This window comes from Taudactylus pleione, unplaced genomic scaffold, assembly GCF_031769625.1.
Source record: "Taudactylus pleione unplaced genomic scaffold, aTauple2 ptg001248l, whole genome shotgun sequence".
In the NCBI taxonomy this organism is placed as follows: domain Eukaryota; kingdom Metazoa; phylum Chordata; class Amphibia; order Anura; family Myobatrachidae; genus Taudactylus; species Taudactylus pleione.
Window position 1 is genome coordinate 288471 of NW_028285648.1, and position 25599 is coordinate 314069.

The following is a 25599-nucleotide window of genomic DNA, read 5'->3' on the forward strand; positions in this document are numbered from 1 at the left end:
AGTACGGGGAGGAGAGTGTGCTTTCCGGCTATCTCCCCACTGCTCCAGGACACGCCCTGACCAATCAGCATAGTACGGGAGGAGAGTGTGCTTTCCCGCTATCTCCCCACTGCTCCAAGACACGCCCTGACCAATCAGCAGAGTACGAGGAGGAGAGTGTGCTTTCCCGCTATCTCCCCACTGCTCCAGGACACGCCCTGACCAATCAGCAGAGTACGGGGAGGAGAGTGTGCTTTCCCGCTATCTCCCCACTGGTCCAGGACACGCCCTGACCAATCAGCAGAGTACGGGGAGGAGAGTGTGCTTTCCCGCTATCTCCCCACTGCTCCAGGACACGCCCTGACCAATCAGCAGAGTACGAGGAGGAGAGTGTGCTTTCCCGCTATCTCCATACTGCTCCAGGACACGCCCTGACCAATCAGCAGAGTATGGGGAGGAGAGTGTGCTTTCCCGCTATCTCCCCACTGCTCAGGGACATGCCCTGACCAATCAGCAGAGTACAAGGAGGAGAGTGTGCTTTCCCGCTATCTCCCCACTGCTCCAGGACACGCCCTGACCAATCAGCAGAGTACAGGGAGGAGAGTGTGCTTTCCCGCTATCTCCCCACTGCTCCAGGACACGCCCTGACCAATCAGCAGAGTACGGGGAGGAGAGTTTGCTTTCCCGCTATCTCCCCACTGCTCCAGGACACGCCTTGACCAATCAGCAGAGTACTGGGAGGAGAGTGTGCTTTCCCGCTATCTCCCCACTGCTCCAGGACATGCCCTGACCAATCAGCAGAGTACAGGGAGGAGAGTGTGCTTTCCCGCTATCTCCCCACTGCTCCAGGACACGCCCTTACCAATCAGCAGAGTACGGGGAGGAGAGTGCGCTTTCCCGCTATCTCCCCACTGCTCCAGGACACGCCCTGGCCAATCAGCAGAGTACGGGGAGGAGAGTGTGCTTTCCCGCTATCTCCCCACTGCTCCAGGACATGCCTTGACCAATCAGCAGAGTACAGGGAGGAGAGTGTGCTTTCCCGCTATCTCCCCACTGCTCCAGGACACGCCCAGACCAATCAGCAGAGTATGCGGAGGAGAGTGTGCTTTCCCGCTATCTCCCCACTGCTCCAGGACACGCCCTGACCAATCAGCAGAGTACAGGGAGGAGAGTGTGCTTTCCCGCTATCTCCCCACTGCTCCAGGACACGCCCTGACCAATCAGCAGAGTACTGGGAGGAGAGAGTGCTTTCCCGCTATCTCCCCACTGCTCCAAAACACGCCCTGACCAATCAGCAGAGTACGAGGAGGAGAGTGTGCTTTCCCGCAATCTCCCCACTGCTCCAGGACACGCCTTGACCAATCAGCAGAGTACGGGGAGGAGAGTGTGCTTTCCGGCTATCTCCCCACTGCTCCAGGACACGCCCTGACCAATCAGCAGAGTACGGGAGGAGAGTGTGCTTTCCCGCTATCTCCCCACTGCTCCAAGACACGCCCTGACCAATCAGCAGAGTACGAGGAGGAGAGTGTGCTTTCCCGCTATCTCCCCACTGCTCCAGGACACGCCATGACCAATCAGCAGAGTACGGGGAGGAGAGTGTGCTTTCCCGCTATCTCCCCACTGCTCCAGGATACGCCCTGACCAATCAGCAGAGTACGGAGAGGAGAGTGTGCTTTCCCGCTATCTCCCCACTGCTCCAGGACACGCCCTGACCAATCAGCAGAGTACGAGGAGAAGAGTGTGCTTTCCCGCTATCTCCATACTGCTCCAGGACACGCCCTGACCAATCAGCAGAGTACGGGGAGGAAAGTGTGCTTTCCCGCTATCTTCCCACTGCTCCAGGACACGCCCTGACCAATCAGCAGAGTACGAGGAGGGGATTGTGCTTTCCCGCTATCTCCCCACTGCTCCAGGACACGCCCTGACCAATCAGCAGAGTACAGGGAGGAGAGTGTGCTTTCCCGCTATCTCCCCACTGCTCCAGGACATGCCCTGACCAATCAGCAGAGTACAGGGAGGAGAGTGTGCTTTCCCGCTATCTCCCCACTGCTCCAGGACACGCCCTGACCAATCAGCAGAGTACAGGGAGGAGAGTGTGCTTTCCCGCTATCTCCCCACTGCTCCAGGACACGCCCTGACCAATCAGCAGAGTACTGGGAGGAGAGTGTGCTTTCCCGCTATCTCCCCACTGCTCCAGGACACGCCCTGACCAATCAGCAGAGTACAGGGAGGAGAGTGTGCTTTCCCGCTATCTCCCCACTGCTCCAGGACACGCCCTGACCAATCAGCAGAGTACTGGGAGGAGAGAGTGCTTTCCCGCTATCTCCCCACTGCTCCAAAACACGCCCTGACCAATCAGCAGAGTACGAGGAGGAGAGTGTGCTTTCCCGCTATCTCCCTACTGCTCCAGGACACGCCCTGACCAATCAGCAGAGTACGGGAGGAGAGTGTGCTTTCCCGCTATCTCCCCACTGCTCCAAGACACGCCCTGACCAATCAGCAGAGTATGAGGAGGAGAGTGTGCTTTCCCGCTATCTCCCCACTGCTCCAGGACACGCCCTGACCAATCAGCAGAGTACGGGGAGGAGAGTGTGCTTTCCCGCTATCTCCCCACTGCTCCAGGACACGCCCTGACCAATCAGCAGAGTACGAGGAGGAGAGTGTGCTTTCCCGCTATCTCCATACTGCTCCAGGACACGCCCTGACCAATCAGCAGAGTACGGGGAGGAGAGTGTGCTTTCCCGCTATCTCCCCACTGCTCAGGGACATGCCCTGACCAATCAGCAGAGAACAAGGAGGAGAGTGTGCTTTCCCGCTATCTCCCCACTGCTCCAGGACACGCCCTGACCAATCAGCAGAGTACAGGGAGGAGAGTGTGCTTTCCCGCTATCTCCCCACTGCTCCAGGACACGCCCTGACCAATCAGCAGAGTACGGGGAGGAGAGTTTGCTTTCCCGCTATCTCCCCACTGCTCCAGGACACGCCCTGACCAATCAGCAGAGTACTGGGAGGAGAGTGTGCTTTCCCGCTATCTCCCCACTGCTCCAGGACATGCCCTGACCAATCAGCAGAGTACAGGGAGGAGAGTGTGCTTTCCCGCTATCTCCCCACTGCTCCAGGACACGCCCTGACCAATCAGCAGAGTACGGGGAGGAGAGTGCGCTTTCCCGCTATCTCCCCACTGCTCCAGGACACGCCCTGGCCAATCAGCAGAGTACGGGGAGGAGAGTGTGCTTTCCCGCTATCTCCCCACTGCTCCAGGACATGCCCTGACCAATCAGCAGAGTACAGGGAGGAGAGTGTGCTTTCCCGCTATCTCCCCACTGCTCCAGGACACGCCCTGACCAATCAGCAGAGTACAGGGAGGAGAGTGTGCTTTCCCGCTATCTCCCCACTGCTCCAGGACACGCCCTGACCAATCAGCAGAGTACTGGGAGGAGAGAGTGCTTTCCCGCTATCTCCCCACTGCTCCAAAACACGCCCTGACCAATCAGCAGAGTACGAGGAGGAGAGTGTGCTTTCCCGCTATCTCCCCACTGCTCCAGGACACGCCCTGACCAATCAGCAGAGAACGGGGAGGAGAGTGTGCTTTCCGACTATCTCCCCACTGCTCCAGGACACGCCCTGACCAATCAGCAGAGTACGGGAGGAGAGTGTGCTTTCCCGCTATCTCCCCACTGCTCCAAGACACGCCCTGACCAATCAGCAGAGTACGAGGAGGAGAGTGTGCTTTCCCGCTATCTCCCCACTGCTCCAGGACACGCCCTGACCAATCAGCAGAGTACGGGGAGGAGAGTGTGCTTTCCCGCTATCTCCCCACTGCTCCAGGACACGCCCTGACCAATCAGCAGAGTACGGGGAGGAGAGTGTGCTTTCCCGCTATCTCCCCACTGCTCCAGGACACGCCCTGACCAATCAGCAGAGTACGAGGAGAAGAGTGTGCTTTCCCGCTATCTCCATACTGCTCCAGGACACGCCCTGACCAATCAGCAGAGTACGGGGAGGAGAGTGTGCTTTCCCGCTATGTCCCCACTGCTCCAGGACACGCCCTGACCAATCAGCAGAGTACTGGGAGGAGAGAGTGCTTTCCCGCTATCTCCCCACTGCTCCAAAACACGCCCTGACCAATCAGCAGAGTACGAGGAGGAGAGTGTGCTTTCCCGCAATCTCCCCACTGCTCCAGGACACGCCTTGACCAATCAGCAGAGTACGGGGAGGAGAGTGTGCTTTCCGGCTATCTCCCCACTGCTCCAGGACACGCCCTGACCAATCAGCAGAGTACGGGAGGAGAGTGTGCTTTCCCGCTATCTCCCCACTGCTCCAAGACACGCCCTGACCAATCAGCAGAGTACGAGGAGGAGAGTGTGCTTTCCCGCTATCTCCCCACTGCTCCAGGACACGCCATGACCAATCAGCAGAGTACGGGGAGGAGAGTGTGCTTTCCCGCTATCTCCCCACTGCTCCAGGACACGCCCTGACCAATCAGCAGAGTACGGAGAGGAGAGTGTGCTTTCCCGCTATCTCCCCACTGCTCCAGGACACGCCCTGACCAATCAGCAGAGTACGAGGAGAAGAGTGTGCTTTCCCGCTATCTCCATACTGCTCCAGGACACGCCCTGACCAATCAGCAGAGTACGGGGAGGAAAGTGTGCTTTCCCGCTATCTTCCCACTGCTCCAGGACACGCCCTGACCAATCAGCAGAGTACGAGGAGGGGAGTGTGCTTTCCCGCTATCTCCCCACTGCTCCAGGACACGCCCTGACCAATCAGCAGAGTACAGGGAGGAGAGTGTGCTTTCCCGCTATCTCCCCACTGCTCCAGGACATGCCCTGACCAATCAGCAGAGTACAGGGAGGAGAGTGTGCTTTCCCGCTATCTCCCCACTGCTCCAGGACACGCCCTGACCAATCAGCAGAGTACAGGGAGGAGAGTGTGCTTTCCCGCTATCTCCCCACTGCTCCAGGACACGCCCTGACCAATCAGCAGAGTACTGGGAGGAGAGTGTGCTTTCCCGCTATCTCCCCACTGCTCCAGGACACGCCCTGACCAATCAGCAGAGTACAGGGAGGAGAGTGTGCTTTCCCGCTATCTCCCCACTGCTCCAGGACACGCCCTGACCAATCAGCAGAGTACTGGGAGGAGAGAGTGCTTTCCCGCTATCTCCCCACTGCTCCAAAACACGCCCTGACCAATCAGCAGAGTACGAGGAGGAGAGTGTGCTTTCCCGCTATCTCCCTACTGCTCCAGGACACGCCCTGACCAATCAGCATAGTACGGGAGGAGAGTGTGCTTTCCCGCTATCTCCCCACTGCTCCAAGACACGCCCTGACCAATCAGCAGAGTATGAGGAGGAGAGTGTGCTTTCCCGCTATCTCCCCACTGCTCCAGGACACGCCCTGACCAATCAGCAGAGTACGGGGAGGAGAGTGTGCTTTCCCGCTATCTCCCCACTGCTCCAGGACACGCCCTGACCAATCAGCAGAGTACGAGGAGGAGAGTGTGCTTTCCCGCTATCTCCATACTGCTCCAGGACACGCCCTGACCAATCAGCAGAGTACGGGGAGGAGAGTGTGCTTTCCCGCTATCTCCCCACTGCTCAGGGACATGCCCTGACCAATCAGCAGAGAACAAGGAGGAGAGTGTGCTTTCCCGCTATCTCCCCACTGCTCCAGGACACGCCCTGACCAATCAGCAGAGTACAGGGAGGAGAGTGTGCTTTCCCGCTATCTCCCCACTGCTCCAGGACACGCCCTGACCAATCAGCAGAGTACGGGGAGGAGAGTTTGCTTTCCCGCTATCTCCCCACTGCTCCAGGACACGCCCTGACCAATCAGCAGAGTACTGGGAGGAGAGTGTGCTTTCCCGCTATCTCCCCACTGCTCCAGGACATGCCCTGACCAATCAGCAGAGTACAGGGAGGAGAGTGTGCTTTCCCGCTATCTCCCCACTGCTCCAGGACACGCCCTGACCAATCAGCAGAGTACGGGGAGGAGAGTGCGCTTTCCCGCTATCTCCCCACTGCTCCAGGACACGCCCTGGCCAATCAGCAGAGTACGGGGAGGAGAGTGTGCTTTCCCGCTATCTCCCCACTGCTCCAGGACATGCCCTGACCAATCAGCAGAGTACAGGGAGGAGAGTGTGCTTTCCCGCTATCTCCCCACTGCTCCAGGACACGCCCTGACCAATCAGCAGAGTACAGGGAGGAGAGTGTGCTTTCCCGCTATCTCCCCACTGCTCCAGGACACGCCCTGACCAATCAGCAGAGTACTGGGAGGAGAGAGTGCTTTCCCGCTATCTCCCCACTGCTCCAAAACAAGCCCTGACCAATCAGCAGAGTACGAGGAGGAGAGTGTGCTTTCCCGCTATCTCCCCACTGCTCCAGGACACGCCCTGACCAATCAGCAGAGAACGGGGAGGAGAGTGTGCTTTCCGACTATCTCCCCACTGCTCCAGGACACGCCCTGACCAATCAGCAGAGTACGGGAGGAGAGTGTGCTTTCCCGCTATCTCCCCACTGCTCCAAGACACGCCCTGACCAATCAGCAGAGTACGAGGAGGAGAGTGTGCTTTCCCGCTATCTCCCCACTGCTCCAGGACATGCCCTGACCAATCAGCAGAGTACGGGGAGGAGAGTGTGCTTTCCCGCTATCTCCCCACTGCTCCAGGACACGCCCTGACCAATCAGCAGAGTACGGGGAGGAGAGTGTGCTTTCCCGCTATCTCCCCACTGCTCCAGGACACGCCCTGACCAATCAGCAGAGTACGAGGAGAAGAGTGTGCTTTCCCGCTATCTCCATACTGCTCCAGGACACGCCCTGACCAATCAGCAGAGTACGGGGAGGAGAGTGTGCTTTCCCGCTATGTCCCCACTGCTCAGGGACATGCCCTGACCAATCAGCAGAGTACGAGGAGGAGAGTGTGCTTTCCCGCTATCTTCCCACTGCTCCAGGACATGCCCTGACCAATCAGCAGAGTACGAGGAGGAGAGTGTGCTTTCCCGCTATCTCCATTCTGCTCCAGGACACGCCCTGACCAATCAGCAGAGTACGAGGAGGAGAGTGTGCTTTCCCGCTATCTCCCCACTGCTCCAGGACACGCCCTGACCAATCAGCAGAGTACGGGGAGGAGAGTGTGCTTTCCCGCTATCTCCCCACTGCTCCAGGACATGCCCTGACCAATCAGCAGAGTACGAGGAGGAGAGTGTGCTTTCCCGCTATCTCCCCACTGCTCCAGGACACGCCCTGACCAATCAGTAGAGTACGAGGAGGAGAGTGTGCTTTCCCGCTATCTCCCCACTGCTCAAGGACACGCCCTGACCAATCAGTAGAGTACGAGGAGGAGAGTGTGCTTTCCCGCTATCTCCCCACTGCTCCAGGACACGCCCTGACCAATCAGCAGAGTACGGGGAGGAGAGTGTGCTTTCCCGCTATCTCCCCACTGCTCCAGGACATGCCCTGACCAATCAGCAGAGTACGAGGAGGAGAGTGTGCTTTCCCGCTATCTCCCCACTGCTCCAGGACACGCCCTGACCAATCAGTAGAGTACGAGGAGGAGAGTGTGCTTTCCCGCTATCGCCCCACTGCTCCAGGACACGCCCTGACCAATCAGTAGAGTACGAGGAGGAGAGTGTGCTTTCCCGCTATCTTCCCACTGCTCCAGGACATGCCCTGACGAATCAGCAGAGTACGAGGAGGAGAGTGTGCTTTCCCGCTATCTCCATACTGCTCCAGGACACGCCCTGACCAATCAGTAGATTATGAGGAGGAGAGTGTGCTTTCCCGCTATCTCCCCACTGCTCCAGGACACGCCCTGACCAATCAGCAGAGTACGGGGAGGAGAGTGTGCTTTCCCGCTATCTCCCCACTGCTCCAGGACACGCCCTGACCAATCAGCAGAGTACGAGGAGGCGAGTGTGCTTTCCCGCTATCTCCCCACTGCTCCAGGACATGCCCTGACCAATCAGCAGAGTACGAGGAGGAGAGTGTGCTTTCCCGCTATCTCCCCACTGCTCCAGGACACGCCCTGACCAATCAGCAGAGTACGGGGAGGAGAGTGTGCTTTCCCGCTATCTCCCCACTGCTCCAGGACACGCCCTGACCAATCAGCAGAGTACGAGGAGGAGAGTGTGCTTTCCCGCTATCTCCCCACTGCTCCAGGACACGCCCTGACCAATCAGCAGAGTACGGGGAGGAGAGTGTGCTTTCCCGCTATCTCCCCACTGCTCCAGGACACGCCCTGACCAATCAGCAGAGTACGGGGAGGAGAGTGCGCTTTCAAGCTATCTCCATACTGCTCCAGGACACGCCCTGACCAATCAGCAGAGTACGGGGAGGAGAGTGCGCTTTCCCGCTATCTCCCCACTGCTCCAGGACACGCCCTGACCAATCAGCAGAGTACGGGGAGGAGAGTGTGCTTTCCCGCTATCTCCCCACTGCTCCAGGACACGCCCTGACCAATCAGCAGAGTACGGGGAGGAGAGTGTGCTTTCCCGCTATCTCCCCACTGCTCCAGGACACGCCCTGACCAATCAGCAGAGTACGGGGAGGAGAGTGTGCTTTCCCGCTATCTCCCCACTGCTCCAGGACACGCCCTGACCAATCAGCAGAGTACGGGGAGGAGAGTGTGCTTTCCCGCTATCTCCCCACTGCTCCAGGACACGCCCTGACCAATCAGCAGAGTACGAGGAGGAGAGTGTGCTTTCCCGCTATCTCCCCACTGCTCCAGGACACGCCCTGACCAATCAGCAGAGTACGGGGAGGAGAGTGTGCTTTCCCGCTATCTCCCCACTGCTCCAGGACACGCCCTGACCAATCAGCAGAGTACGGGGAGGAGAGTGCGCTTTCCCGCTATCTCCATACTGCTCCAGGACACGCCCTGACCAATCAGCAGAGTACGGGGAGGAGAGTGCGCTTTCCCGCTATCTCCCCACTGCTCCAGGACACGCCCTGACCAATCAGCAGAGTACGGGGAGGAGAGTGTGCTTTCCCGCTATCTCCCCACTGCTCCAGGACACGCCCTGACCAATCAGCAGAGTACGGGGAGGAGAGTGTGCTTTCCCGCTATCTCCCCACTGCTCCAGGACACGCCCTGACCAATCAGCAGAGTACGGGGAGGAGAGTGTGCTTTCCCGCTATCTCCCCACTGCTCCAGGACACGCCCTGACCAATCACCAGAGTACGGGGAGGAGAGTGTGCTTTCCCGCTATCTCCCCACTGCTCCAGGACACGCCCTGACCAATCAGCAGAGTACGGGGAGGAGAGTGTGCTTTCCCGCTATCTCCCCACTGCTCCAGGACACGCCCTGACCAATCAGCAGAGTACGGGGAGGAGAGTGTGCTTTCCCGCTATCTCCCCACTGCTCCAGGACACGCCCTGACCAATCAGCAGAGTACGGGGAGGAGAGTGTGCTTTCCCGCTATCTCCCCACTCCTCCAGGACACGCCCTGACCAATCAGCAGAGTACTGGGAGGAGAGAGTGCTTTCCCGCTATCTCCCCACTGCTCCAAAACACGCCCTGACCAATCAGCAGAGTACGAGGAGGAGAGTGTGCTTTCCCGCTATCTCCCCACTGCTCCAGGACACGCCCTGACCAATCAGCAGAGTACGGGGAGGAGAGTGTGCTTTCCGGCTATCTCCCCACTGCTCCAGGACACGCCCTGACCAATCAGCAGAGTACGAGGAGGAGAGTGTGCTTTCCCGCTATCTCCCCACTGCTCCAGGACACGCCCTGACCAATCAGCAGAGTACGGGGAGGAGAGTGTGCTTTCCCGCTATCTCCCCACTGCTCCAGGACACGCCCTGACCAATCAGCAGAGTACGGGGAGGAGAGTGTGCTTTCCCGCTATCTCCCCACTGCTCCAGGACACGCCCTGACCAATCAGCAGAGTACGAGGAGAAGAGTGTGCTTTCCTGCTATCTCCATACTGCTCCAGGACACGCCCTGACCAATCAGCAGAGTACGGGGAGGAGAGTGTGCTTTCCCGCTATCTCCCCACTGCTCAGGGACATGCCCTGACCAATCAGCAGAGTACAAGGAGGAGAGTGTGCTTTCCCGCTATCTCCCCACTGCTCCAGGACACGCCCTGACCAATCAGCAGAGTACAGGGAGGAGAGTGTGCTTTCCCGCTATCTCCCCACTGCTCCAGGACACGCCCTGACCAATCAGCAGAGTACGGGGAGGAGAGTTTGCTTTCCCGCTATCTCCCCACTGCTCCAGGACACGCCCTGACCAATCAGCAGAGTACTGGGAGGAGAGTGTGCTTTCCCGCTATCTCCCCACTGCTCCAGGACACGCCCTGACCAATCAGCAGAGTACAGGGAGGAGAGTGTGCTTTCCCGCTATCTCCCCACTGCTCCAGGACACGCCCTGACCAATCAGCAGAGTACGGGGTGGAGAGTGCGCTTTCCCGCTATCTCCCCACTGCTCCAGGACACGCCCTGACCAATCAGCAGAGTACAGGGAGGAGAGTGTGCTTTCCCGCTATCTCCCCACTGCTCCAGGACACGCCCTGGCCAATCAGCAGAGTACGAGGAGGAGAGTGTGCTTTCCCGCTATCTCCCCACTGCTCCAGGACACGCCCTGACCAATCAGCAGAGTAGGGGAGGAGAGTGTGCTTTCCCGCTATCTCCCCATTGCTCCAAGACACGCCCTGACCAATCAGCAGAGTACGAGGAGGAGAGTGTGCTTTCCCGCTATCTCCCCACTGCTCCAGGACACGCCCTGACCAATCAGCAGAGTACGGGGAGGAGAGTGTGCTTTCCCGCTATCTCCCCACTGCTCCAGGACACGCCCTGACCAATCAGCAGAGTACGGGGAGGAGAGTGTGCTTTCCCGCTATCTCCCCACTGCTCCAGGACACGCCCTGACCAATCAGCAGAGTACGAGGAGAAGAGTGTGCTTTCCCGCTATCTCCATACTGCTCCATGACACGCCCTGACCAATCAGCAGAGTACGGGGAGGAGAGTGTGCTTTCCCGCTATCTCCCCACTGCTCAGGGACATGCCCTGACCAATCAGCAGAGTACAAGGAGGAGAGTGTGCTTTCCCGCTATCTCCCCACTGCTCCAGGACACGCCCTGACCAATCAGCAGAGTACGGGGAGGAGAGTGTGCTTTCACGCTATCTCCCCACTGCTCCAGGACATGCCCTGACCAATCAGCAGAGTACGAGGAGGAGAGTGTGCTTTCCCGCTATCTCCCCACTGCTCCAGGACACGCCCTGACCAATCAGTAGAGTACGAGGAGGAGAGTGTGCTTTCCCGCTATCTCCCCACTGCTCCAGGACACGCCCTGACCAATCAGTAGAGTACAAGGAGGAGAGTGTGCTTTCCCGCTATCTCCCCACTGCTCCAGGACACGCCCTGACCAATCAGCAGAGTACGGGGAGGAGAGTGTGCTTTCCCGCTATCTCCCCACTGCTCCAGGACATGCCCTGACCAATCAGCAGAGTACGAGGAGGAGAGTGTGCTTTCCCGCTATCTCCCCACTGCTCCAGGAAACGCCCTGACCAATCAGTAGAGTACGAGGAGGAGAGTGTGCTTTCCCGCTATCTCCCCACTGCTCCAGGACACGCCCTGACCAATCAGTAGAGTACGAGGAGGAGAGTGTGCTTTCCCGCTATCTTCCCACTGCTCCAGGACACGCCCTGACCAATCAGCAGAGTACGAGGAGGAGAGTGTGCTTTCCCGCTATCTCCATACTGCTCCAGGACACGCCCTGACCAATCAGTAGAGTACGAGGAGGAGAGTGTGCTTTCCCGCTATCTCCCCACTGCTCCAGGACACGCCCTGACCAATCAGTAGAGTACGAGGAGGAGAGTGTGCTTTCCCGCTATCTCCCCACTGCTCCAGGACACGCCCTGACCAATCAGCAGAGTACGGGGAGGAGAGTGTGCTTTCCCGCTATCTCCCCACTGCTCCAGGACATGCCCTGACCAATCAGCAGAGTATGAGGAGGAGAGTGTGCTTTCCCGCTATCTCCCCACTGCTCCAGGACACGCCCTGACCAATCAGCAGAGTACGGGGAGGAGAGTGTGCTTTCCCGCTATCTCCCCACTGCTCCAGGACACGCCCTGACCAATCAGTAGAGTACGAGGAGGAGAGTGTGCTTTCCCGCTATCTTCCCACTGCTCCAGGACACGCCCTGACCAATCAGCAGAGTACGAGGAGGAGAGTGTGCTTTCCCGCTATCTCCATTCTGCTCCAGGACACGCCCTGACCAATCAGCAGAGTACGAGGAGGAGAGTGTGCTTTCCCGCTATCTCCCCACTGCTCCAGGACACGCCCTGACCAATCAGCAGAGTACGGGGAGGAGAGTGTGCTTTCCCGCTATCTCCCCACTGCTCCAGGACATGCCCTGACCAATCAGCAGAGTACGAGGAGGAGAGTGTGCTTTCCCGCTATCTCCCCACTGCTCCAGGACACGCCCTGACCAATCAGTAGAGTACGAGGAGGAGAGTGTGCTTTCCCGCTATCTCCCCACTGCTCCAGGACACGCCCTGACCAATCAGTAGAGTACGAGGAGGAGAGTGTGCTTTCCCGCTATCTCCCCACTGCTCCAGGACACGCCCTGACCAATCAGAAGAGTACGGGGAGGAGAGTGTGCTTTCCCGCTATCTCCCCACTGCTCCAGGACATGCCCTGACCAATCAGCAGAGTACGAGGAGGAGAGTGTGCTTTCCCGCTATCTCCCCACTGCTCCAGGACACGCCCTGACCAATCAGTAGAGTACGAGGAGGAGAGTGTGCTTTCCCGCTATCGCCCCACTGCTCCAGGACACGCCCTGACCAATCAGTAGAGTACGAGGAGGAGAGTGTGCTTTCCCGCTATCTTCCCACTGCTCCAGGACACGCCCTGACCAATCAGCAGAGTACGAGGAGGAGAGTGTGCTTTCCCGCTATCTCCATACTGCTCCAGGACACGCCCTGACCAATCAGTAGATTACGAGGAGGAGAGTGTGCTTTCCCGCTATCTCCCCACTGCTCCAGGACACGCCCTGACCAATCAGCAGAGTACGGGGAGGAGAGTGTGCTTTCCCGCTATCTCCCCACTGCTCCAGGACACGCCCTGACCAATCAGCAGAGTACGAGGAGGAGAGTGTGCTTTCCCGCTATCTCCCCACTGCTCCAGGACATGCCCTGACCAATCAGCAGAGTACGAGGAGGAGAGTGTGCTTTCCCGCTATCTCCCCACTGCTCCAGGACACGCCCTGACCAATCAGCAGAGTACGGGGAGGAGAGTGTGCTTTCCCGCTATCTCCCCACTGCTCCAGGACACGCCCTGACCAATCAGCAGAGTACGAGGAGGAGAGTGTGCTTTCCCGCTATCTCCCCACTGCTCCAGGACACGCCCTGACCAATCAGCAGAGTACGGGGAGGAGAGTGTGCTTTCCCGCTATCTCCCCACTGCTTCAGGACACGCCCTGACCAATCAGCAGAGTACGGGGAGGAGAGTGCGCTTTCAAGCTATCTCCATACTGCTCCAGGACACGCCCTGACCAATCAGCAGAGTACGGGGAGGAGAGTGCGCTTTCCCGCTATCTCCCCACTGCTCCAGGACACGCCCTGACCAATCAGCAGAGTACGGGGAGGAGAGTGCGCTTTCCCGCTATCTCCCCACTGCTCCAGGACACGCCCTGACCAATCAGCAGAGTACGGGGAGGAGAGTGTGCTTTCCCGCTATTTCCCCACTGCTCCAGGACACGCCCTGACCAATCAGCAGAGTACGGGGAGGAGAGTGTGCTTTCCCGCTATCTCCCCACTGCTCCAGGACACGCCCTGACCAATCAGCAGAGTACGGGGAGGAGAGTGTGCTTTCCCGCTATCTCCCCACTGCTCCAGGACACGCCCTGACCAATCAGCAGAGTACGAGGAGGAGAGTGTGCTTTCCCGCTATCTCCCCACTGCTCCAGGACACGCCCTGACCAATCAGCAGAGTACGTGGAGGAGAGTGTGCTTTCCCGCTATCTCCCCACTGCTCCAGGACACGCCCTGACCAATCAGCAGAGTACGGGGAGGAGAGTGCGCTTTCCCGCTATCTCCATACTGCTCCAGGACACGCCCTGACCAATCAGCAGAGTACGGGGAGGAGAGTGCGCTTTCCCGCTATCTCCCCACTGCTCCAGGACACGCCCTGACCAATCAGCAGAGTACGGGGAGGAGAGTGTGCTTTCCCGCTATCTCCCCACTGCTCCAGGACACGCCCTGACCAATCAGCAGAGTACGGGGAGGAGAGTGTGCTTTCCCGCTATCTCCCCACTGCTCCAGGACACACCCTGACCAATCAGCAGAGTACGGGGAGGAGAGTGTGCTTTCCCGCTATCTCCCCACTGCTCCAGGACACGCCCTGACCAATCAGCAGAGTACGGGGAGGAGAGTGTGCTTTCCCGCTATCTCCCCACTGCTCCAGGACACGCCCTGACCAATCAGCAGAGTACGGGGAGGAGAGTGTGCTTTCCCGCTATCTCCCCACTGCTCCAGGACACGCCCTGACCAATCAGCAGAGTACGGGGAGGAGAGTGTGCTTTCCCGCTATCTCCCCACTGCTCCAGGACACGCCCTGACCAATCAGCAGAGTACGGGGAGGAGAGTGTGCTTTCCCGCTATCTCCCCACTGCTCCAGGACACGCCCTGACCAATCAGCAGAGTACGGGGAGGAGAGTGTGCTTTCCCGCTATCTCCCCACTGCTCCAGGACACGCCCTGACCAATCAGCAGAGTACGGGGAGGAGAGTGTGCTTTCCCGCTATCTCCCCACTGCTCCAGGACACGCCCTGACCAATCAGCAGAGTACGGGGAGGAGAGTGTGCTTTCCCGCTATCTCCCCACTGCTCCAGGACACGCCCTGACCAATCAGCAGAGTACTGGGAGGAGAGTGCGCTTTCCCGCTATCTCCATACTGCTCCAGGACACGCCCTGACCAATCAGCAGAGTACGGGGAGGAGAGTGCGCTTTCCCGCTATCTCCCCACTGCTCCAGGACACGCCCTGACCAATCCGCAGAGTACGGGGAGGAGAGTGCGCTTTCCCGCTATCTCCCCACTGCTCCAGGACACGCCCTGACCAATCAGCAGAGTACGGGGAGGAGAGTGTGCTTTCCCTCTATCTCCCCACTGCTCCAGGACACGCCCTGACCAATCAGCAGAGTACGGGGAGGAGAGTGTGCTTTCCCGCTATCTCCCCACTGCTCCAGGATACGCCCTGACCAATCAGCAGAGTACGGGGAGGAGAGTGTGCTTTCCCGCTATCTCCCCACTGCTCCAGGACACGCCCTGACCAATCAGCAGAGTACGGGGAGGAGAGTGTGCTTTCCCGCTATCTCCCCACTGCTCCAGGACACGCCCTGACCAATCAGCAGAGTACGGGGAGGAGAGTGTGCTTTCCCGCTATCTCCCCACTGCTCCAGGACACGCCCTGACCAATCAGCAGAGTACGGGGAGGAGAGTGTGCTTTCCCGCTATCTCCCCACTGCTCCAGGACACGCCCTGACCAATCAGCAGAGTACTGGGAGGAGAGTGTGCTTTCCCGCTATCTCCCCACTGCTCCAGGACACGCCCTGACCAATCAGCAGAGTACGGGGAGGAGAGTGTGCTTTCCCGCTATCTCCCCACTGCTCCAGGACACGCCCTGACCAATCAGCAGAGTACGAGGAGGAGAGTGTTCTTTCCCGCTATCTCCCCACTGCTCCAGGACACGCCCTGACCAATCAGCAGAGTACGGGGAGGAGAGTGTGCTTTCCCGCTATCTCCCCACTGCTCCAGGACACGCCCTGACCAATCAGCAGAGTACGGGGAGGAGAGTGTGCTTTCCCGCTATCTCCCCACTGCTCCAGGACACGCCCTGACCAATCAGCAGAGTACGGGGAGGAGAGTGTGCTTTCCCGCTATCTCCCCACTGCTCCAGGACACGCCCTGACCAATCAGCAGAGTACGAGGAGGAGAGTGTGCTTTCCCGCTATCTCCCCACTGCTCCAGGACACGCCCTGACCAATCAGCAGAGTACGAGGAGGAGAGTGTGCTTTCCCGCTATCTCCCCACTGCTCCAGGACACGCCCTGACCAATCAGCAGAGTACGGGGAGGAGAGTGTGCTTTCCCACTATCTCCCCACTGCTCCAGGACACGCCCTGACCAATCAGCAGAGTACGGGGAGGAGAGTGTGCTTTCCCGCTATCTCCCCACTGCTCCAGGACACGCCCTGACCGACAAACAAAAAATGGCAGCTGCTCAATCAATCAGGTAGTACTTTTTTCAGGTGCATGAAAGGGAGGGGTCATACCAAGTAGAAAAGAGAGGGGGGTTTAACCCCCTATTGTTCCTCAGCACACTGAATTATACTAGCAACAATATATGAACACTATATGGTAATAGAATTTCAGAGATATTAGTTGCATGCATTTGCAAATACATGGGATGCTGCTAGGCCTCGTCAAGGCTTCTCTGTCACTAGCAGTCCCTACACTAAACGGTTCACGTACAGGCGCAGAGCACCCCAAAACTACGTACAGCCCAGGACCCCCCCAGGGCATCACACGAAAAATGGAAAAAGAGTGACAGTGCAGTGTAACTTCAGCGTGTCACGGTACAAAAAAGTTTGTAAGCCTCTGGATTACACAATTAGAGTCATCGTACACACTGATTGACGAAAGAACATCAAACCTCGCCCATCTCTCTTGTCATGCCTTCCAGAAGACGTAATGGGGTCTATTTATAGAGCAGAGAAAAGCCCTATTTTGCAGAATGTACTAAAGGAAAAATGCGGTAAAAAAGTTTTTGTTTTTTTTTACCACATTTTCATATGTACTAAGGGCCTGATTCAAACCCGCTCGCAGGGACAGTGGGCGTTTTTTTTTTGTGTCTGGCCGCTCGCAAAGCTGTTGTGCGAGCGGGCAGGAGGCCGATAATCGTGACCATCGGCCTTGCGACAAGACCCTATGGTAGGGTCTCGGCTACTGCAAGGCCAAGTCCACTACTGATATCACTAGTGATGTCAGTAACGCCTCCCACAAACGGCAGGTGTTCCTAAGGGAACGCCTGTGTTTGTGCAGCCACCCCCCCTCCCCGCCTACAAAACGGGGCGAGCTGTCACTTCACTCACCATCGAAAGCCGCCCCGTCTTGTATTGAGCCCCGCAGCGACTGAGCTGCAGTTGCTGGACGTGACTCGCGCACGCCGGACGCGGCGCGTGCGCAGTGGGGCACCATCGAGCCGCTTGCGAGTGGCTCTGAATGAGCTCCTAAGCCCCGACCGTCCGATTTTCGAAGCGGAGGGTAACGTCAGTTTTTTCTGGTGTTACCCTATAGAAGCCTATAGGCTTCTTACCCCATACCACTCCCGATGCTTCGCCGCCGCCCCGCAGTCGCCCAGCATCTCTCACTGCCGCGCCACTCAACCTCCTGGGTCCCCCACCTCTTTCTCCTCCAATTCTACTTCCGGGTGCAGGGAGGAGGAGTCCGGGACTTCCTGCACAGGTCACTAGCAGGAAGCTCCTGGGCTATGAGGGGAAGGAGACCCGCGTAGACCCCCTCACCCGGTTTCGGCAGCTTTGCAAAGGGCAGCTCTTATCGCAAGAGGTGTCCTTTGCGATACTAATCGCATATGTTAGTACGGTAATTTTGCGTTGACTAGCGGGATGTACACCACAAGGTTAGTACATCCTGGCCAGAGAAGGTTACCGTGGAGAAGTTCATTACTTCGCCCAGCGGCACCCCCGCTCCGTGGATGAATCGCATCAGCATACTTTAGTATGGTGAGTGCAATTCATTAAAGGACGGAAAGCTCAGCTTTCCACTTTCCCTTTGTGTTCAGATTCGCCATCTCAGGATAGTGTAATCTGAACACCATCAGCCTGGACTGCAACCAAAGACAGGACCGCCGGACCCCTGTACAGCGCATGAAGATGTCGGAGAGGTAAGTATACATGAATTGCTACTTAACAAAGCTATATATCGCATCAAACAGATGCGATATATAGTGATAACAATTCAGTTTTCGTTTTCTTTATGAATAGACCCCAATGTATTATATAACGTGGCCAGGGCCAGATTAGAGGAGAGATGAGATAGGCCTGTGCCTAGCGAGGTGGAGGTGCATCTTTGCCGGTGTTACTGTACAGCTGTGCGGCAGTGCCGGCCCCGGAGCAGCATCCATTCAGTGCAGGAAGAGGGCTGGGGGCAGACCAGCTACTGACGTAGTGCTGGAATCGCCCCCAAACCTGACGTTAACAGGAGGCGTGCCTTTTGGGCACGCCCCCCAAATAACGTCATTTAGGGGCATGACCTATGGTAATTAGGCCACACCCCATTTTCACCCGCACGCGCGTTATCATTATGGGGTGACAAGTTGCCGCCCTGCACAGGGCGCGACTCCCCCTGAAGCCGGTGCTGTATTTAATATTCATTAGATTTTTACATATTACAAACATTTAACAATATTTCAGCCATGGCCCAAATAATATCCATTTATGTATCATTTACAAGCGGGAGATGGGCTGCTGTGAGGGCTGGATCATGGAGAGCTACGGTGAGAGTTGGGTGGGATTTAGTACAGCTCATATATACATACTGTACATATACAAAACATAGGGGGTGATTCATTAAGGATCACTATTGCGATCGCAGCTCAGTAACCACACGCAGATCTGCTGCGAAAATTTGCTGACGATTATTATCACAATGTCGTCGCACTGCCAGCGTAGAGACGCCCACTGCCGCCCACTACCGCTATCTCACATCCGTAATACCTTGCAATCCTCCATAAACATCGGTAACATCGAGTACCATCTGCCCCTCACGCAGAATTACAGCAGCCCTGACCTTACTTAGAGATTGCCGACCTCGTTGCACGCAGTGAGTACACAAGCTGCGTAGGCAATCGCAATGGCTAATTTATGCACGCCCATGCAACGGCGTTCAAACGGTCATGCACGCCTGCGTTTCTACGACCACCCACTGTCACCATTCCCAAATGCTCACTGCCTGGCAATCACTCTGCGATGGCTCTGCGTGGTCTACACGACTGCAGCGCAATCACAGCGGTGCCTTTGCACAAATGCACTGCGATGCATGCGCAGTACGCAACAATCGCCCGTTTGCGTACGCTTTAGCAAAAGCGATCCTTGATGAATCAGGCCCTGAGTTTGATAAGCTTAGTATAGATGGAACGGTATGATTTACCGCCGGACACATGACCAGCGGTTGGATTCCCAACACCAGCATCCCGGTAGCAGTGGAAATCCCGATTGTCCTCAGGTAAGTATTAGCTAACCTAATTCTACCCCCTAACCCTAACCCTCCTTTAGGGTGCCTAACCCTAACCTCCCCCCAGTACTTAAACCTAATCTCCCCTCTAAGTGCCTAAACCTAACCCCCCCTTCCCCGCCACCTAAACCTAAGTCCTCCAGGGGGGGTGCCTAACACTAACCCCGCCTTCCCCTAGCCTAACCCTAACCTCCCGGGGGAGTGCCTAACCCAAAGTCCCCCCCAAGAACCCTAAACCTAACCCTCCCCCCCCCCTGCAGCTATACGTGCTCGGCGCCTGGCATCCCTTCGATTGGGATGCCGGGCGTCAGGCTCCCAGGGTATGTCTAATGACAGGCGTTGGCATATTGACGCCTGTCTTTAGACCCTTGCCGTGATATGACAGTCGGGAAGCCGGCTGTCGGGATTATGTCTGCCGGCTTCCCAACTGCATACCGTATAGAGGGCCTGATTCAGAGCCGGACGCTATTTGCGCTCGCTCGTTCAGAAAAAGGGGCTGGCTATTTAAATGAACCGTTCGCTCTTGGCGGTCTGTTCACGCCTCTATGTCTGAACGAGCGAACAAAACATGCAAACGTAATTTTGAAAAAAACGCCCCCTGGCCGCTCGCATCATATGTCATGTCCGCTATTTATTAGATTAATCGAGTACATCGAAAGGCGTCTGAACTGCTCGCTATTCTTGTGGTTGGTTTTTCCTACCACAATCATGCGAGCAGTTCTGACTATAAAACAACCAAGTGACGTGGTCAATGACGCTGCTTTGTTAATTATGCACACCCTTAAAACGCCCATTTTGACCTTTAAGCACGCCTGCCCACTCCCCATTTTCAAGCACCTTCCCCTGTTACCACCCACAAATGCCTCCTCCTGTCACTCAAAATAGCAGGCATTCGCTATTTAGCGAGCACTCGATTTTCGGCTGCACTGACTGGTTCGTTCATGCGTATTAAAATCCGTACGCATGCGCAGTTGTGCGAACAACGGTAGGAACGAAGGAGCGGCCGCTTACGAGCGGCTCTGAATCAGGCCCAGATACAATGGATTATAAGGTATGGTGTAAATCACTTGCAGCACAAACTATTCCTCCGCACGTTGTACATAAATGTAACGCTAATACTGACACAACCTGCATGGCGTAGAAGCAAATTGTACGCAAGGTTTATTGATCATTAAAATGTAGACGCAGTTACCTCCTCTCATTACCTGCCGCCCTAAGCATAAAATAAATGTCCTTTAACTAACCATTAAATACCCCTAATACCCCTTCTATTCATATATCTCCCACTATGTGGAGTCCCCGGAGGTCACCGACTGTCTTCTGCCTCACAGTCGCAAGACCCCAAATGGGACCTTGCACGGGAATCAGTAGTCTAATAAATTAGCTATATAACCCACAGGAAAGGCTGCATCACAGGAGAAGTGCTACAAAACTCATGCACTCTCCAGCAGAAGCATACAGCGATAGTGGGGCGAGGTATCGAATGGTCATATATGCACATAACTCATTTAGTTTGGAAAGTCCTGTTTCTGTCTATCCGCCTTAAAGCTGATTACCACTTTATTTATGATATTTACTAAAACCTGTCCTCGGGCGAATTTAAGGGTCAGGTGAGCCATAGGCACAACATTAATGGCTGCTCCACCCCCTCCAATTAAGTTATTGTCATTATTAGGTAATAAGCACTAATTGAACGACTGCCAGTATAATATATTTTAATGTAGGCAGGACGGCACGTGGATGCTTGTTTTAACGGTCTGTCTGTCCATATGGTCCCAATACTTACATATTTCCATTATACCGTATGCCCTCTTGAGTGGAGTATGGGCAGGTCACACTTACCCCACTGCATATGGAACCCAGATTGAGAGATGCCCCTGATAACAGGGAAGCCACCGCTCAGGCCTGCCTGCTGATTGGACAGCTCCCTGGCCCAGGCGCACGCTGCCTGCTCCATCCATTTCGCATTAACTACAAAATATTTCCACTGTATCGTGTGCTATCCTGAGTGTAGCCTGGATGGGTCGGGCCATGTCTTATCCTTCCACTGAAGTCAGCATACAGTATAATACAGTGGAAGTATTTTGTAGTTACTGGGAAGTTTCAGGCGGACTAATAAAAGATGCCCCCATGTGCCACCCCCTGCAAGTGACGCACCTAGGCATGTGTCTTACGTGGCTAATGCGAAATTCCCCACTGCCTGTCCCTTCCAAATAAGTCGTCATAATTTTAATGTTCTGGCAGGAATCCAGGCGCACTGCACCTCCAAATAGGATTTTGTGTTCCGCCACCGCCATTTTGTACTTCCCATATACTGTAGGTATGTTTCCAGACTGCGGGGTCTATTTACTAAGCAGTGTTAGGAGACAGAGTGAAAAGTGATAAGGTGCCAGCCAATCAGCTCCCAACTGTCATATTTCAAACACAGCCTGTGAGATGGCAGTTAAGAGCTGATTGGCTGGTACCTTATCACTTTTCACTCTGTCTCCTAACACTGCTTAGTAACTAGACCCCTAAATCTGATAAGTGTAATAGGCCGGTTTGCAGCTGTGCGTCTCAGACCATTTTCCCAGGAATACGATCACCATGTGTCAGAATTAGCGAAAATAAAAGTCAACTTGGAAACAAATTATGAATTTGTCAACAAAATATACATTGGTGATGATTTCCCGCGGTGGACACTATTTAATTCCAGTATTATAACATTACATGGTGTTTGCAATGTTTGGAATTGTGTCTACTGTGATATCACTGAAAGTTTGTACATGGACTCCTCGGGGTAAATTTACTAAAGTGAGAGATTTTAGAAGTGAGTTTTAGAAGAGATGTTGCCCATAGCAACCAATCAGATTCTACTTAACATTTAACTATCACCTTCTAGAAGATAATAGCTAGACTCTGATTGGTTGCTATGGGCAACATCTCTTCTAAAACTCACTTCTAAAAACTCTCACTTTAGTAAATGTACCCCCTGGTATTATGGGCACTACCTGACCCTGGTAATAGCTATTACGCGATATTGATGAGAAATATTTACATTATAGTGCATTAAATTATGTGAGTATCAGGTATAAGCCGGGCAGTGGCCATGTAAATAGGGATAAGTCGCGGATGATAATGCTGGTAAATCTCCTCTGATCTACAGCCGGTCTATAAATAGTCACCTACAGTATTACTGCTCTTATTAGTGGGATGGGAGCTCCAGCTCAGGGCTGTAATCTCAGCTGTACCTGAATCACTGGACTGAGGTAAAATGTCGTTTTAGTTGGAAAGATTGCAATTTTTTTTGTGCTAATCGGCCGTGTGTGTGTGTGTATATATATATATATATATATATATATATATATTAATTAATCACAATGAACACTCTCAGTTTACTAGGAACTAAGGGCCTGATTCAGAGCCGGACGCTATTTGTGCTCGCTCGTTCGGAAAAAGGGGCCGGCTATTTAAATTGAGCGCTCGCTCTTTGCGGTCTGTTGACGCCTCTATGTCTGAGCGAGCGAACGAAACATGCGCTCACTATTTTGTAAAGACGCCCCCTGGCCGCTCGCATCATACTTTATCTCCACTATTTATTTGATTAATCGAGTACATCGAAAGGCGTCTGAACTGCTCGCAGTGCTTGTGGTTGGATTTTCCTACTGCAATCATGCGAACAGTTCAGGCTAAGAAACAACCAAGTGACGTGGTCGATGACGCTGCTTTGTTAATTATGCACACCCTTAAAACGCCCGTTTTGACCGTTTGGCACGCCTGCGTTCTGATCTCCACTCCCCGTTTTCAAGCACCTTCCCCTGTTACCACCCACAAACGCCTCATCCTGTCACTCAAATTAGCAGGCACTCGCAATTTTGCGAACACACGTTTTCCGACCGCACTGACTGGTTGGCGCATGTGCATTACGACCCATACGCATGCACAGATGTGCGAACATCGCTCGGAGCGAACGAGCGGCTCTGAATCAGGCCCTAAGAGTGGACTCCAGATCATTTCCTGAGCGCATCGATTGCTTAACGCAAGGCGCTCTTGCTTTGGATGATCCTCCGAGCACATATTTAGTCGCAAGCCCAATCTACGCTCCCGGAAGACGCTGCCAGGAACTAGAAGTGCGCCTAGGTCGAGGCAGAGCTGGAAAGCTCTGACAAGGTGATTCCTAATGAACTGACAATCTCTACTCTATTGAGTATTCGATCAGCACATAAAATGGCTGCCACCACTGTCTGTAGATATAATATATTAATATCCATCCTCTTTCTACTCTACACACACGTTATGGATCACGTCTGAAAAGCGTTATATTTGTGCTGACGGGGACTATGTCTGGGATTTTAATCCGTATACTCTCATTTTATTTTATTAATCTGAACCCATACAAAGGGTGACACTGATTATTTTCAAAAACCTTCTTCCCGCTCTTAGGGCCCGATTCAGACCCGCTCGCTAGGCTGCGTTCGCACGTAGCCTGCCGATGTTTGCAATGTGCGCAGTGCACGTGCGTGAACACCATAATAGACTGAGAACACAGATACTATGGTCCCTACAATTAAAGTGGATGTGTTTACATGTTATTAAAAATATATTTTCATGTTAACCTTACACTTAGGAAGGGACAGAAATCAATATAATATAATAATGATAATAATTACAAAATAATGATAATTACCATACTAGTAATAAGGAAATAATTAAAATTAGTAAGGATAATCATAAAATCAATAATAATAATTAGAAATAATTAAAATTAGGTATAATATTGATAACAATTATTAATAATAATAATAATAATAATAATAATAATAATAATAATAATAATAATAATAGCAATTATAGGATTCATAAAACATAGTGCACACTATATCAGTAAATAGTTACAAATACTAAAATGTTTGACCAAAGATACAAGGCTCTGTCTTGTGGAACTACAAGTCCCAACAAGGCCCCTCTGATGTAGGGAATTGAGTGCATTGTCTAGGCCATGCAGGTACTAGTAGTTCCACAGCAGCTGGAGATTGCACACACAGTGGGTAGATAATTAGTTTACTCAATAAATGTCACTGGATGATGCGTTTCTGGAACAGACCAGAGCTGCGCGCTGCATGCTGGGAAGTGTAGTCCATCAGCGGCCTCGCATCGGCTCCACCCTGCTGCCAAGACCGGGCTCCGGACTACAACTCCCATAATGCACCGCCTAATCCTACCTGATGCCTCCTTTGCTTAAATGTTCTGAGCCCATCTGATCGCAGGGACTGGACTGGAGTTACCCCGGGGTACAGTACAGGTGTCTGCAGAGCACAGGTAGGGACTGTGTGCCCAACATAGAACCTCCTGCGGTGTTTATTGGGTACATTATCTGTATCATTGTATTAGTCTACTTTTTATAACAGATGTAGACAACCTGTCATTGTCCAGGTGCTGTGGAACTACAAGTTCCAGCATGTCCCTACAAGGGATATTGGCACTTGTAGCTGTATCTGTTCTGTAATAGTATTCAGATAAACTTAAAAGTTGTCACTTTTTAGCCTGTAATGATAAGTGTGTCGGAATCTATACGTGTATAATTGGAACGCGGATGTACTACAACTGAATAATAAATGTTTTGCTGCAATCAGGACTGCAACACGGACTGTGCGACCGGTTCCAAGGCGCCAGCCACGACGCCTGTTTGCAGCTCGCCTTGGAAGGCCCCCCCCCGCTACATAGAAAATCGCAGGGCACGTCCCTAGGATGCCCCCAGTGCCAATCTTCCTGCGCCCAAGGCGCTTGTTGTGTGCCATCATGACGTCACTTGCGCCAAAGGTGGTTTGTGGGGCTGTGCTGATACAGGGCGCCTCTGAGCCCTGCTGTGGCCCCGACTGGAAATGTTGCAATACTGCTGATGTACTGAGGGCCTCATTCACATTTGTACGCTAATGCCATTGCAGCTTCAATCCCGTACGCAGCTGCTATGCGGAAATGTGCAAATGTCGCAGACACCGAGGAATGTTTTGAGACGCTCACCAGCAGCTTTGCATATCCAAGCAGCGTGCAAAGACGCCTCATCGGTCACAGGTCATTCGATTATCGGTCTTCTATTTAGTCCTCTGGTCGAGCAGAATGGCCACGGGAACTGAGGCACGGGATCGCTAACACAGTATGCAACATGCCTCCGAAACGGTTGCAAGACACCTGCGTTTTTTTGGCCACTCACCAGTACCTCCCCCAAATACTCCCTGACCATCAATCACACTGCGAGTAAATAGTTGCAGCGAGCAACAACGGTAATGCACCTTGACTTATGCGCAGTGCGACTTAGATGCCTGCGCAGTTTACCGATAGTCGCTCGGCTCCGTCACTGTCGGCGTACATCTCTGAATCCGGCCCTAAGCACGCT

General features: G+C 54.6%; 1 protein-coding gene across 2 annotated transcripts in view; it reads left to right on the top strand.

The window, feature by feature from the left end:
* The first annotated feature begins 22427 nt into the window (after nt 1–22427).
* PLEKHB1 (pleckstrin homology domain containing B1) overlaps nt 22428–25599 on the top strand; it is an 86930-nt gene continuing 83758 nt past the window's right edge. The window contains exon 1 of one of the 2 annotated variants that reach the window (XM_088462457.1): nt 22428–22474. The gene's annotated coding sequence lies outside the window, so the exon portion shown is untranslated. Of the gene's footprint in view, nt 22475–24422; nt 24525–25599 lie in introns of those variants that run through there. The other variant, XM_088462458.1, reaches the window with a different exon arrangement.